At 43.7% G+C, this 16,253-nt stretch overlaps 1 protein-coding gene across 10 annotated transcripts in view; it reads right to left on the bottom strand.

The window, feature by feature from the left end:
* PTPRM (protein tyrosine phosphatase receptor type M) overlaps positions 1-16,253 on the bottom strand; it is an 892,842-nt gene that overhangs the window by 74,252 nt on the left and 802,337 nt on the right. The gene's annotated exons all lie outside the window — the stretch shown is intronic.

Below are 16,253 nucleotides of genomic sequence, written 5' to 3'. Positions count from 1 at the left end.
GGAAAGACGGTCCTCTGAATAAATAGATGAGTTTTGCCAAAAAAGAGGGACTGTCTGAATTTTGCTAAACAGGGAATACACTGCCTTCTTTTCCATTCACTTGTAGTCAGGGCAATTTCACAGAACTCCCAGGAATCAGTAGTTTGGGCTTTCAAGTACTGTGACTGGTAATGGGGATGGTGCTGCCTGCACTACTGAGACAGCTGTTTGAACATTCATATTTAGTGATCCTTTTGGCTGCTGTTAGCTGGCATTTCTGTAAAACTTTATGTGATTTTCAATATGGCATTTCTATTCCACCCAAGTCGGTAGTTTCCCTTTTAGGAGGTTTTTATTCGTACAGGAGAGCATGCAAAAGTGCCACTGGCCATTATAGTTCAGCCATTGAATTAGCCACATCTATCACAAGTATAATAATGGGGTCAAAGGGAACAGTGGGGATCCAGCATAAATAATTCTCAGCAGTTATTTTATCACTGGATTTGCTCTCCCTGTGGATAAGGACGTTAGACCTGCACGATTTCTCAGAAGCAGTTTCATAGTTCCCGTCTTGGAGAATACAAAGCCAAAGTTGGTCCAATTCCTGCTTATGAACAGACCTCCCCATTCACTTAACAGCTACAGCACTTCAAAAACTTAATAAATCCATCATGCGGAGGGACAAAGCCCAACTGCTAAAACAAAATGGAGTATGCATTGGGAAATTCTATTTACTAAACAAGCACTCTTGGACAGATCCTCTCTTCCACAATGCAGCTTTAAAAATGGAAATAGCCAGTTGCTAAAATAGCAGAACCTAAGGATAGTTCCACGGCATGAAATAAATAGCCTCTGTGTGCAAAATTACAGGGCTAGAAATGTTCAGCCAGTCCACTGATCTGATTGGCTAATTAGCCTCAAGTGCTCTCTATGGCAATTTTAATTTAGTGGCACCAGAAAAAAAGACCTGCACTGGGGACTATAATAAAATACCTTTTTAGAACTAGTGTCAAAAGCAGTGGTTTGAAAAAGCGATGTTAAATAGTGTTTTCGTTAATCAATTTAGCTGGTTGAAGAAAAATTCTCCCTCTGCTTTTCAACCTTACAGGAGGCTTTCTATGGGATGATTCAGTCTATTTGTAAACTGGCCAACACAAGTTAAAATGATAGGGAGTCCAGGATGGGTAGATTTAGCCAAAGCAATTCCATCAGATGGTGGGGAGGAATCCTGCCAGCTCCAGCTTTCTTTCTTAGCAGGCTCACACTTCGAGGCAGGAAGTTGCCTTGCAAATTAAAAGAAACAAGCCATTGAGTGGTGGGAGGGCAGGTGAGTACCTTTGCTTCCTTAGAGCTGACTATCCTGCTGTAGACACTAAAGCAATTGTATTGATTGGGTGTTTACTATGTGCAAAGCACTGTACTAAATAAATGCTTGAGAGAGTATAAGCCCTACTGAGAGTTCGCCTCCTCCAGGAGGCCTTTCCAGGCTGAGCTCCCCTTTTCCTCTTCTCCTCCCCTCTCCATCGCCCCTACTCCCTCCCTCTGCTCTACCTCCTTCCCTGCCCCACAGCATTTGTACATATTTATTATTCTATTTATTTCCTTAATGATGTGTATATTTCTACAATTCTATTTATCTATTTTGATGGCATTGATGCCTGTCTACTTGTTTTGTTTTGTTGTGTCTCTTCCTTCTAGACTGTGAGCCCGTTATTGGGTAGGGATTGTCTCTGTAACTGAACTGTACTTTCCAAGCGCTTATTACCGTGCTCTGCACACAGTAAGTGCTCAATAAATACGATTGAATAAATGAATGAATGAATGAATGAATATGATAGTTAGTAGACACGTTCCCTGCCCACAGTGAGCTTACTGTCTGGAGAGGGAGACAGATATCAATATAAATAAATTACAGATATGTATGTAAGTCCAACTGGACTGAGGAAAGGGTAAATAAGGGGTAAAATCCAAGAGCAAGGGAAAAGAAGAGGGAATGGAAGAAGAGGAAATGAGGGGACGGTCTCTTGAAGGAGATGTGCTTTTAATATGATTTTGACAGTGGGGAGAGTGATTTTCTCTCAGAGGGAGTGCATTCCAGGCCAGTGGCATGATGTGGCTCTAGACTTTAAGCTCACTGTGGGCAGAAAATGTGTCTGTTATACTGTTGGGTTGTATCCTCCCAAGCATGTAGTACAGTGCTCTGTACACAGTAAGCATCCAATAAATGCGACTGACTGACTGACATGATGAGAGGTGGGTGGCAAGGTAGACGAGATTGAGGTTCAGTGAATAGGATGGCATTCGAGGAGTGAAGTGTGTGGGCTGGTTTGCAGTATGAAATCAGGGGAGGTAAGATGAGAGGGGCAAGGAGATTGACCACTGTAAAGCATATGGAAAGGAGTTTCTGTTTGATATGGAGGTAGATGAGCAACCACTGGAGGTTCTCCAGGAGAGGGGAAACATGGACTGACTGATTTTTTGGAAAAATGATCCGGGCAGCGGCGTGAAGTATGGACTGAAGTGGGGAGACACAAGAGGCACGGAAAACAGTATCAGGCATCAGGTTGATGCAGTAATCAAGGCAGAATAGGACAAGGGCATGGATCAAAGTGGTAGCATGGTTCTAATAATAATAATGATGATGATGATGGCATTTGTTAAGTGCTTACTACGTGCCAGGCACTGTACTAAACGCTGGGGTGGATACAAGCAAATCGGGTTGGACACAGTCCCTGTCCCACGTGGGGCTCACAATCTCAATTCCCATTTTATAATAATAATGATAATGGCATTTATTAAGTGCTTACTATGTGCAAAGCACTGTTCTAAGCACTGGGGAGGTTACAAGGTGATCAGGTTGTCCCATGGGGGGCTCACAGTCTTAATCCCCATTTTACAGATGAGGTAACTGAGGCCCAGAGAAGCTAAGTGACTTGCCCAAAGTCACACAGCTGACAACTTGTGGAGCGGGGATTTGAACCCATGACCTCTGACTCCAAAGCCCGTGCTCTTTCCACTGAGCCACGCTACTTCCCACTGAGCCACGCTGCTTCTCATATGAGGTAACTGAGGCACATGGGAGTGAAGTGACTTGCCCAAGGTCACCCAGCAGACAAGTTGTGGAGCCAGGATTAGAACCCATGACCTTCTGACTTCCAGGCCTGTGCTCTATCCACCAGGCCATGCTGCTTCTCACACAGTATCGAGGCATATAGACTCCCTGTGTCTGTCTGGCTCCCTCATCAGATTGCAAGCTCCTCTCGTCTTGTTTTGTGCTGTAGAGTCCTCAGGGGCAGCTTTAACTAGGCCTCCTAATTTTTACCTGTGTGCTCCCAAGCACCTGGTAAAGTGAGGGCTCACTAAATACTGATGATGGTGTGATGGTTATGGCCATCAATCATGTTGGTCTCTTTTCCATTTCAACGGCTTCCCTGATTCCCAGAAAATAAAGCTGGTTCAATGGGAATGTGGTTCAGGCTGGAGTGGCGTGCCTGCATTCTCTAGGTGTTGTGCCAGAGCTGATGCTGATGTTTATTGCTTCCCAATAAAGCCAGTGAAAACTGAAGCATCTCAGCAAAGAAAAACCCACAGAAACACACATAGAGCATATGAAGCCTCTACATCTCTACAGACACAGCGTGGCTCAGTGGAAAGAGCACGGGCTTTGGAGTCAGAGGTCATGGGTTCAAATCTCAGCCCCGCCAATTGTCAGCTGTGTGACTTTGGGCAAGTCACTTAACTTCTCTGTGCCTCAGTTACCTCATCTGTAAAATGGGATTATTCATTCATTCATTCATTCAATCGTATTTATTGAGCACTTACTGTGTGCACAGCACTGTACTAAGCACTTGGGAAGTACAAGTTGGCAACATATAGAGACGGTTCCTACCCAACAACGGGCTCACAGTCTAGAAGGGGGAGACAGGCAACAAAACAAAACATGTGGACAGGTGTCAAGTCATCAGAATGAATAGAAGTGAAGCTAGATGCACATCATTAACAAAATAAATAGAATAGTAAATATGTTCAAGTAAAATAAATAAACTGTGAGCCCCCTGTGGGACAACCTGATCACTCTGTAACCTCCCCAGCTCTTAGAACAATGCTTTGCACATAGTAAGCGCTTAATAAATGCCATCATTATTATTATTTATTCTCTCAGGCTGAAAAATGGAGCAGTAGCATATATTGCTTTGACAGTGGTAGACGGTGTCACTAAAAACTGGTATGCAAAAGGAGTGGATGAGAGAAAACCTAGTTTCAAAACCCAATCTTCCTTCTCTGATTTTAATCCTAATTAGAGTCAGGCAGTCTTGGAGTTCCAGTTCAGTTTGTCTGGGCCCCACTCTCTCCTGACCCTGCTTCCACACACAGTGCACTAAGTCTCTTCCTTCCTGGAGTCCCTGGGACTTTGCTTGACCAACATTACTCATCTACACCTTTTCTCAGATCTGGTCTGAGTCTGGGCCCTGTGTTAGGATTAAATCCCGATTCCATGATGTCACCCTGATAGGGCCCCCAGGGCCACACTCTCCCCCGGGATAACAACTGATACCATATTTACTTGAATAGCAGTGTGTCCTACTGGTTACAGCACAGGCCTGGGAGTCAGGACGACATGGGTTCTAGTCCCGGCTCTGTCACTTGTCTGCTGTGTGATCTTGGGCAAGTCACTTTACTTCTCTGTGCCTCAGTTACCTCATCTGTAAAGCAGGGATTAATACTGGGAGCCCAATGTGGGACATGAACCGTGTCAAACCTGATTAGCTTGTATTTACCCCAGTGCATAGTAGAGTTCTCCCACTCCCTTCTGCGTTGCCCTGACTTGATCCCTCTGTTCATCTCCCCTCCCAGCCCCATAGCATTTATATACATATCTGTAATTCATTTATTCAGATTACTGTCTGTCTCCCCCTTTAGACTGTATGCTCGTGATAGGCATGCGATGGCAGGGAATGGGCCTATGTATTGTTATACTGTACTCTCCCAAGAGCTTATACAGTGCTCTGTGCACAATAAATAATGATTGAATGAATGAAAGAATGAATGAAAGAACACAATAAGCGCTTAACAAACAAACAAAAAAAGGGTGACCTGAACCCACCCTTTGGCGGAGAGCAGAGAGAAGGAATTAAACTCCTTTGGAAATTGGAGAACTGTTTGAACCTGAAGCAGCAGTAGTAGTAATAGTAATAGTATTTATTAGATACCGTGTACAGAGCTGGGAAAGAGTATACATGTGGGAATTAGATTCAGGGCCTGTTCTCTACCAAGTAAGAAACCTGGGAGTTAGGGTGGGGTGAATAGGGAAGCTCCATTTCCCCCAGCATTGCGAAAAACCCTAAACTCCCTCCTACATAGACACAGTGGGACAGGGACTGTGTCTGACCTGATTATCTTGTATCTACCCCAGTGATAAGTACGGTGCGTGGTACTTCCCACTTAACTATTATTATTATTATTATTATTATTATTATTATTATTATTATTATTATTATCATCATTATTATTACAATTAAATTCTTCATGCTCTTGGGGAACATGCCCTAGTTGCCTCACTCAGATTGGCCTGGCTTTCACTCTCCAATATGCTTTAACGTGGTCCCCAAGTGCAGCTGAAAAGATTGATTTGCGATCAAATATCGCTTCTAAACATGAAGACCATCCTTTGGCTCTCACTGTTCTCCATGTGGTCTACTACTGCTTTAGTCCTTGCCTCCTAGATTCATAGCCTGCCTGAAGCTGTCCTCTCCAGATCAGCTGACTGTTTCATGACAAGCTGTTGTGTCCACCGTTGTTATTTCTCAGCGGTTCATAGTTAAGCCCCAGTGTTTGACATTAAAGACCTATGAAAGCATAAAGAGTTCCTTCTGTTCATGCTGTCTTACAGTTGTTCTACTTCAGTTCAGTGCACAGAAACAGTTTGGGAAGCCAGACGAAATCCGTTCTCCGCACGTGCTCCAGCCAGGGAAGCTAGGCTGTGTTGAGCACCGCCTCAGTCTAGAAGAAGGCTTTGTTCCAGGACTGTGGAGATTCTCAATAAGTAGTGACTGTGAAGGATAGTTAGCATGCAAAGATTTTTTAGGGGTGGGAAAAAGACCTCTATTACCAGACAGGCTGAAATTGAATATGTGCCTCAATACAAAACACTGCGTTGTTTCCCAAAATGCGCTATCTGAACTCCGACACCATCATTTCATGTAAGCTGTAAATCTTGTCTTCAATTTGTTCTGGACTCTATTTTGAGCACAGGCAACTGACTAAAGTAATTGTTGCTACAGGGAACATAAGAAGTAGATTACTTGTGAACAAGAGGAACTCATCAGCAGCCCACATGAACACTTCTCTTGTCTACCCATAAGTCAGAGTCACTCCAAGAGATATTTTTAATTTGTGACAAAGCTATGTTTGTGTGAAACTGGAGGGTGCCCTTCAGGACATTTTTCCCTTCACCTGAATGAATGGGGCCGGGTGGTATTCCTCCTTATGAAACATTACATTCAAATCGATTCCAATGCTTCTCAAGGATTCGATTTCTGAAATGAATTCTCTCAGGAACAACGCAATTCAAATTAAATTGTCACATGACAGGCCACAGAACAAAGGGTCACTGGTGTGAAATCAGAGCATCTAGTGGAAAGAGCACAGGCCTGCGAGTCAGAAGATCTGGGTTCTAATCCTGGCTCTGCCACTTTCCTGCTGCATGACCTTGGGCAAGTCACCTAACTTCTCTGGGATTCAGTTTCCTCATCTATAAAATGAGTAATAAATACCTTCTCTCCCTCCACCCTAAACTGGGAGCCCCAAATAATAATAATAACAATAACAATAACTGTTATTATGGTACTTGTTAAGTGCTTACTATGTGCCAAGCTCTGTTCTAAACACTGGTGTAGACACAAGATAATCAGGTTGGACACAGTCCCTGTCCCATATGGGTCTCACAGTCTTAATCCCCATTTTACAGATGAGGTAACTGAAGCACAGAGAAGTTAAGTGGCTTGCCCAAGGTTACACAGTAGACAAGCACAGAGCTGGGATTAGAACCCATGGCCTCTGAATCTCAGGCCCATGCTCTATCCACTAGACCACACTGCTTCTCCCATGTGGGCTAGGGACTGTGTCTGCCCTGATTATCTTGCATCTATCTAAGTGTCTAGCACATTGTAAGTACTCAACAAATACCACAATTATTAATAAAGGGAATAACTCAATATGTCTAAGACTGAAGTCCTTATCTTCCCTCCAAATCCCTGCCCTCTCCCTGACTTTCCCGTCACTGTAGATGGCACTACCATCCTTCCCGTCTCACATGCCCGCAACCTTGGTGTCATCCTCGACTCCGCTCTCTTGTTCACCCCTCACATCCAATCCATCACCAAAACCTGCCGGTCTCACCTCCACAACTTCGCCAAGATCCGCCCTTTCCTCTCCATCCAAACCGCTACCTTGCTGGTTCAATCTCTCATCCTATTCCGACTGGATTACTGCATCAGCCTCCTCTCTGATCTCCCATAATAATAATAATAATGATGGCATTTATTAAGCACTTACAATGTGCAAAGCACTGTTCTAAGCGCTGGGGAGGTTACAAGGTGATCAGGTTGTCCCACGGGGGGCTCACAGTCTTCATCCCCATTTTACAGATGAGGTGACTGAGGCACAGAGAAGTGAAGTGACTTACCCAAAGTCACACAGCTGACAATTGGCAGAGTGGGGATTTGAACCCATGACCTCTGATTCCAAAGCCCGGCCTCTTTCCACTGAGCCATGCTGCTTCTCTATCCCATCCTCCTATCTCTCCCCACTTCAGTCTATACTTCACTCTGCTGCCCGGATCATCTTTGTGCAAAAACACTCTGGGCATGTTACTCCCCTCCTCAAAAATCGCCAGTGGCTATCAGTCAACCTACGCATCAAGCAAAAATGCCTCACTCTCGGCTTCAAGGCTCTCCATCGCCTCACCCCTCTTACCTCACCTCCCTTCTCTCCTTCTACAGCCCAGCCTGCACCCTCCGCTCCTCTGCCGCTAACCTCCTCACTGTACCACGTTCTTGCCTGTCCCGCTGTCGACCCCTGGCCCACGTCCTCCCCCTGGCCTGGAATGCCCTCCCTCCGCACATCCACCAAACTAGCTCTCTTCCTCCCTTCAGAGCCCTACTGAGAGCTCACCTCATCCAGGAGGCCTTTCCAGACTGAGCCCCCTTTTTCTTCTCCTCCTCCCCATCCCCCCGCCCTACCTCCTTCCCCTCCCCACAGCACCTGCATATATTGTACAGATTTATTAGTCTATATATTTTACTTGTACATATTTACTATTCTATTTATTGTGTTGATGATGTGCATCTAGCTTTATTTCTATTTATTCTGATGACTTGACACCTGTCCACATGTTTTGTCTTGTTGTCTGACTTCCCCTTCTAGACTGTGAGCCCATTGTTGGGTAGGAACCATCTCTATATGTTGTCCACTGGTACTTCCCAAGCGCTTAGTACAGTGCTCTGCACACAGTAAGTGCTCAATAAATATGAATGAATGAATGAATGAACTCCTACTATCTACTTTCCAGGAGTTGGTGATACAACTTTGTAGCTTATCTAGAATCCCCCTTCTCCTTTCTGATGCTCACTCTGAGTGCTTGTCAGCAAGGGCAGTGACAACTTTCCAGAGAACAGGCCTTCAAGAATAAAGCCAGTACTTGGGATTACTATAGCCATCAATCAATCCTATTTATTGAGCACTTACTATGTGCAGAGAACTGAACCAACAACTTATTGGGAGAGTACATTATAACAGATGTATTCCCTGCCTACAATGAGCTAACAGTCTATGACAATGACTAGGAAATTGCAGAGTTCTGAAATAATACACAAAATGGGGAAGAAAGTCTATAAACTTGTACAGCGATTGTCAGTGGGGAAGCACAAAATTCACATTATTCAAGCCTATGTGTCGGTAAAGATTCCCCTTGCTTCCCTGTTGCATTTGTAGAACCCAGCACCCCGTATTTCTCCCAGTGGGCCTTGTAAGCTCTCTGAAGCCTCCCTTTAAAGACTGTTACCTCATTTCTAATGCCAGGTGACCAGGCCGATATAAGATCTGGGTAGCCTCCCAGCTCGTGCTTTTTAGTAGAAGTATTAGTAAAAGGTTGGAAAGAGGGCAGATATGAAACTAACACCTTAAATAAATTATTGGTGTCAGTTTTGCGTGCCAAAGATATTCATCATCATCATCAATCGTATTTATTGAGTGCTTACTATGTGCAGAGCACTGTACTAAGCACTTGGGAAGTACAAATTGGCAACATATAGAGACAGTCCCGACCCAACAGTGGGCTCACAGTCTAAAAGGGGGAGACAGAGAACAAAACCAAACATACTAACAAAATAAAATAAATAGAATAGATATGTACAAGTAAAATAAATAGAGTAATAAATATGTACAAACATATATTCATATATACAGGTGCTGTGGGGAAGGGAAGGAGGTAAGATGGGGGGGATGGAGAGGGGGACGAGGGGGAGAGGAAGGAAGGGGCTCAGTCTGGGAAGGCCTCCTGGAGGAGGTGAGCTCTCAGTAGGGCCTTGAAGGGCCTCTCTCTTCCCTCTCTTAACCACTCCCCGCTTGTTGTCAAGCATGACTGAAGGTTGGATGGGTGCTTTATTCCTACCTCTCACAAAGATTCTATCATAGCCATTGCCTCTCTCTCTCCATTTTAGAAATGGACACCACTTCACCAGAAGTCTTTGAAACATGACAAAGAAAAGATGCTAAATGAACTCAAAACATCATTATCTACATTTCGGCGGGAAGAGCACAGGCCTGAAAGTCAGACGACCTGGATTCTAAACCCAGTTCTGCCACTTCTCAGCTGTGTGACCTCAGGCAAGTCACTTCACTTCTCTGTGCCACAGCTCCTTAATCCACAAAATGGGGATTAAAAGTGTGAGCCCCACCTGGAACAGGGACTGTGTCCAACCTGATTAGCTTGCATCTATCCCAGTGCTGCTTTTTTTTAATGGTATTTATTCAGCATTTACTATGTGCCAGGCACTTTACTAAGCACTGGGGTAAGTTCAAGCTAACAAGATTGGTCACAGTCCATGTCCCACACGGGACTCACAGGCTTTGGGCAAGTCACTTAACCTCTCTGTGCCTCAGTAACCTCATCTATAAAATAGGGACTGAGACTGTGAGCCCCACATGGGACAGGGACTGTGTCCAACCCAATTTGCTTGTGTCCACCCCTTGTGTCTGTTTGTTGTTGTACTGTACTCTCCCAAGCGCTTAGTATCATGCTCTGCACACAGGGAGCGCTCCATAAATATGATTGATTGAATGAATGAATGGTTAGTACAGTGCCTGGCACATAGTAAGTGCTTAACAAACACTACAATTGTTATTATTATTATTATTATTTTATAGATGAGGTAGCTGAGGCCCTGAGAAGTGCCTCCCATGTGCATACCTGTAATTTATTTATTTGTATGGATGTTTGCCCCCGCCCCCCCCCCCACCCCCCCCAGACTAGAAGCTTGTTGTGGGCAGGGAATATGTCTGTTTATTGTTGTATTATACTCTCCCAAGCGCTTACTACAGTGCTGTGCACACTGTAAGCGCTCCATAAATAAGATTGATTGACTGCATGAATGAATGAATGCTTAGTACAGTACCTGGTACATAGTAAGTACTTAACAAATACCACTTATATTTCTATTAAGCACTTTGATATTCACTACAGCTCCATCACTTATGTAAGTATCTTTAGCATCTACTATTTCCCCTATGTGTAATTTATTTTAATGCCTGTCTCCCCTGTAGTCAGTAAACTCCTTGTGGGCAGGGATTGTATCTATCAACTCTATTATATTATACTTCACCAAGTGTTAAATACAGTGCTCTGCGCACGGTAAGCACTCAATATATACCATTGATTGACTGATTGATAGATTTCCCAGTGAAAATCTGGAGAATTTTGCCAGAAACAACACAATCTCCCCAAAGAATAATTTGCACCCAACACTCAAGCACAGCTAGTGTTTGGGAGAATAAAAAAAAAAAGCTGTTTACTGAAAAGCTGAGCTGTTGTTTTTTCTTTAATTTCTTTCAAATCCACGGTAAAATAATTTCAAGTGTTCATCTCCATCTGGAGACCAGAAAGAAGGGAACAAAAGCTTCTTTATGCAGTACGTGAAGAACTTCCACAGAAACTGACAACTTTGGGTTATAATAGAGACTTGCCAGGAAAAGTTAAGTGTACTATTCAAAGCACTATTATTGCCTCAGATGCCTGAAAGAAAACTTTTTAACTGGGGAAAAAATAAACCACATTTGAGCTTCTGAAAACCCTTATTAAAATGTTCACACCACATCTAGTGTGCCGGAGGAATGCAGAAGGAAGACTGAAGAAAGTCAGCAGTAAACAGAATGAAGTTTTTAGAGCAGTTTCAGCTTCTGTGTAGAAGTTATGGGTCTGTAAACTACAAATATTTATTTCCAGAGTTTTGATATTCTCATGTAAAAGTGTGCTCCTGGCTGAGACAAATTGAAAGTAAAGACAGCTGTTCTCTTTCTGTTCGTTTATATTCTGAATTGTTACAGAAATGGAGTTTAGTTATATTACCAGCCAGAGTAACAGGCTAATGGTTTTGGATGTGGACTATGGTGTGAATATTGGGGAAAATGTTATCAATGAGGCTACTGCCTGTTAGTTATTTAAGAAGTCTGTGGGTATATTAATGTCTGCCGCCCCCTCTAGACTGTAAGCTCCTTGTGGGCTCCTTGTGGACACGTCTGTCAACTTTGTTACATTTTACTCTCCTAGGTGCTTAGTACAGTGCTCTGCACTCAGTAAATGCTCAATAAATACCACTGATTGATATTAATTTTGACTCTTCAGATGCTTCCCCAAATGAAGAAAGGATGCATACTCATCTGTTGGTTTCTCTTGTACATGATAAAATAATATTACAATAATTGTGGCATTTGCTAAGCATTTACTACATGCTAAGTAATGTCCTAGGCACTAGTAGATATAGTCAATTGGGTTGGACAGAGTCCCTGTCACATGTGGAACTTGCAGTCTAAGTAGGAGGGAGAACAGGCTTTTAATCCTCATTTTACAGATGAGGAAAGTGAGGCACAGAGAAGTTAAGTCACTTGGCCAAGGTCACACTGCAGGCAAATGGCAGAGCTGGGATTAGAATCCAGGACCTCTGACTCTGTAAGCCTTCAGAGTGATAACACAATGGAGAGCAGTGGACCTGCAGTCACTTCTCGGGGAAACAATGTGCATGCGTGGTTGCTTAGGGGCAGCGGAGAGTAGTAGCACCTGCAACTATTGCACCTGGCTGGAATAATCACACATTTTTTTGTTTTAGGCTATTTGTTAAGTGCTTAATATGTCCTAGACACTGTGCTATGCATTGAGGTAGATACAAGCTAATCAGGTTGGATGCAGTCCATGTCCCACATGAGGGTCACAGTCTCAATCACTGTTGTACAGATGAGGTAATGAAGGCACAGAGAAGTTAAGAGACTTCCAAAGGTCACACAGCAGACAGTGGAGGAGGTGGGATTAGAACCCAGGACTTTCTGAGTCCTAGGCCTGTGGTCTATGTGGACTAGGCTAAGTTGCTTCCCACATGCATAATAAAGTCCAAATCCCTGACTCATGAGAGTCCCCAGCATGCAACCAGGGAAGGTGAGAGGAGAGGGAAGGATGAGGGTCAGGATGAGAAGAGGCTGTTTGAACCCATTCTAACCCAATGATGCTCATCATGGAACCACCTGGGCCAACCAGCCTCTGTGGGATGTTATGGAGGTGCGTGGGTTTGAGCTTGGCCAGGCGAGATGCACTTGAAATTCTGGTCTCCCTTTTAGTAAATTCAGTCCAGAAGATGCTCCATCCTGTCTTCCTTGTCCTGAAAATTTCCCGGATCCTCTCTTGCACCCCGCAACTCTACTCTAAATTAATTTTCACAACTGTTCTCCCTCTTCCTTAGACTGTGAACACCATGTGGGCCAGGGACTGACCCTCTCTCGCACCCCACAACTCTATTCTAAATTAATTTTCACAGCTGTTTTCCTTCCTCCTTAGACTGTGAGCGGAGAGTAGTAGCATCTGCAACTATTGCACCTGGCTGGAACAACCACACATTTTTTTGACCACATTTGTGGGCCAGGGATTGGATCCAAGCAGATTATCTTGTATCTACCCCAGCGCTTACAACAGTGCTCGTGAAACACTGCAAAGCACTTAAAAATATAAGCTTGTTATGGGCAGGGAAAGTGTCTGCTCATTCTACTGCATTGGACTCTCCCAAGGGCTTAAGTACCATGCTCTACAATAGATAGGATTGATTGATAACAACAATAATGATAACAACTTTTTTGTACTGTGGCTCAAATACCATAATTATTATTATCATCCCAGCTTGTCCCTGACTCCTGGTGATCCCTCCCCAAGGTTGCAAAGTTAGTGAGAGGGGGTCAGGGGGTGGAGGGCTGAGGTTAGCATCGGATCAGCCTGGAAAAAGCATGGACTCTGAGAAGGTCTGAGGTCTCTCCATACCTCCTACCCTCTTCCCTCTCCACTGGCTTCTCTCCTCCTTCGTGGGCCCGGTGTCAGCCCCAGCCCACAACTCTGTGGCTGCACCAGAAAGTGGGGTGGAGTTGGCACCAGTGACATTTAATAATTATAATGATAATTGTGGTATTTGTTAAGCACTTATTATGTGCCAGAAACTGTTCTAAATGTTGGGGCGGATACAAGCAAATTGGGTTGGACACCGTCCCTGTCCCACATGGGGTTCACAGTCTCAATTCATGCACTGAGGTAGATATAAGCTAATCAGGTTGGACGCAGTCTGTGTCACACATGGGGCTCACAGCCTCAATCCCCATTTTACAGATGTGGCAACTGAGGCCCAGAGAAATGAGGTGACTTGCCTACTGTCACACAGCTGATAAGTGGTGGAGCTGGGATTAGAACCCATGACCTTCTGATTCCTAGGCCCATGCTCTATCTGCTATGCTGTGCTGCTTCTACAACTGATGGCAGGGCCAGGTGTTTTGGAACTATGAAGCGGGGAATGGAAGTTACAGGGAGAGATATGGAAGGGAAGAGTGTAAGAAGAAGGACCAAGAAAAGCTGAAAAACGCACTGCTGGAGATTGGGAGAGGAGACGAGGGATTATACAGGGTTGGGGCTGGACTATCTTTGAAGAGCTCAAAACAAAACGTCTGAGGCTACTGCGGTGGCCAAACTCCACCATGTTGCAAGAGCTGCCATGGGCCTTCGTAATCTGTCAGCTCACAACATTGTCAGGAAACCACCCTGATACTCAGATCTTTCCTCCATTCTCCTCTAGTATCCTACACGTTATTTTGGATTGCTCCAATAAGCTCTGTCTCTATAGGTCACCAAACCAAGATACTAGCTCAAGATACGGAAATCTGAGTTCCATGAACTCTAATGCTTTCTTCAGGTTATAGTTCAAGAAATTTAAACTGTGAAAAGAGTATATAGCAACTTTAAAAGTAAGGCATTTATATTTATCGTTTTCATGGCTGCCCTAGGAAAGTATACGAAATGAACCCAGGATTCCTACCTGGAAGCCTTGCAATTTATTTGGGTCACTGAAGCACACCACAGCTTTCAATTTGAGTGCCAAATTATGTAGTACTGAACACAGTTTGGCAGTCGAAACGCAGTCAAATCAAGCAGTTTTACTGTAGAAGCTGCCAGTCAGAAATTGCTCAGAAGGGATGACAAGCTCAAGGGTTTCTAATTACACATGAAACAATTTCTCAAGAAGACTGAATGCAAATTTTGCAGAGCTACAATCTCCAAAGCTACAAGCACACAGACAAGGAGAATCATGGTAAACCATATGCAGAGAAAATGCTTAGGGTGAGACACTCACCAAGCCCCTCTACTACATCAAATTGATTCTGAAAAGGAAGCAACTCACTCATCTGTTTTTCATGGTGATTGAAAATCAGCAAATAGCAATGATTTCTTCTTATTGCAATCCATGAGCTTCTTGGGGGAAAGTGGAATGGCAAAATCACACAGGTAAAATCTTTAACACCCTTCCATCTTCCCTTGGCAAAAAATGTTTACAACTAATGGCTCCTCAAGTTTGCAAGTAATGATTTGGTATAATGCAAGCACACTCCAGAACATGTCTCTGGGAGGCCTTCCCAGACTGAGCCCCCTCCTTCCTCTCCCCCTTGTCCCCCTCTCCATCCCCCCGTCTTACCTCCTTCCCTTCCCCACAGCACCTGTATATATGTTTGTACATATTTATTACTCTATTTATTTATTTATTTATTTATTTATTTTACTTGTACATATCTATTCTATTTTATTTTGTTAATATGTTTGGTTTTGTTCTCTGTCTCCCCCTTCTAGACTGTGAGCCCACTGTTGGGTAGGGACTGTCTCTATATGTTGCCAACTTGTACTTCCCAAGCACTTAGTACAGTGCTCTGCACACAGTAAATGCTCAATAAATATGATTGATTGATGTCTCTCCATAGAGCTAGGATTATCCTGTTCCAGACTGGAAGTTCTTCAGCTTGACAGGAAGAAGAATGGTCATCTAATTCTTGCTTATACTTTTCGTGAACATAATAGATATGTAGTACTGGTCCACAAATAATCACTTCAGTAACCTTCCCCCGAAACTGGCAGTGACTTTAACCCATTCATTCATTCAATCGTATTTATTAAGTGCTTACTGTGTGCAGAGCACTGTACTAAGTGCTTAGGAAAGAACAATACAGCAATAGTGACAATCCCTGCCCACAACGAGCTCACAGTCTAGCTGGGGAGACAGACATCAATACAAATAAACAGATATCACTATAAATATATAAAATTAGAGCCAATTTAGCTCAAGTCAGATGTTTGACTTCGGGCAAGTCACTTCACTTCTCTATGCCTCAGTTACCTCATCTGTAAAATGGGGACAAAGACTGTGAGCCCCCCGTGGGGCAACCTGATCACCTTGTAACCTCCTCAGTGCTTAGAACAGTGCTTTGCACATAGTAAGCACTTAATAAATGCCATTATATATATGTAATTTTGTTTATTTATAAGTCCCCATTAAAATAAAGAGTAGCATTGCGTAGTGGAAAGAGCATGGGCCTGGGAGTTAGAGGACCTGGGTTTTAATCCTGTTTCTGCCAACTGTTTGCTGTGTGACCTTGGACAAGTTATTTCACTTCTCTTTGCCTTGGTTCTCCTGTTCTCCCTACTTTGACTG

This window comes from Tachyglossus aculeatus, chromosome 5 (genome assembly GCF_015852505.1).
Source record: "Tachyglossus aculeatus isolate mTacAcu1 chromosome 5, mTacAcu1.pri, whole genome shotgun sequence".
Lineage (NCBI taxonomy): Eukaryota > Metazoa > Chordata > Mammalia > Monotremata > Tachyglossidae > Tachyglossus > Tachyglossus aculeatus.
This window is presented reverse-complemented; position numbering and strand designations above follow the sequence as displayed.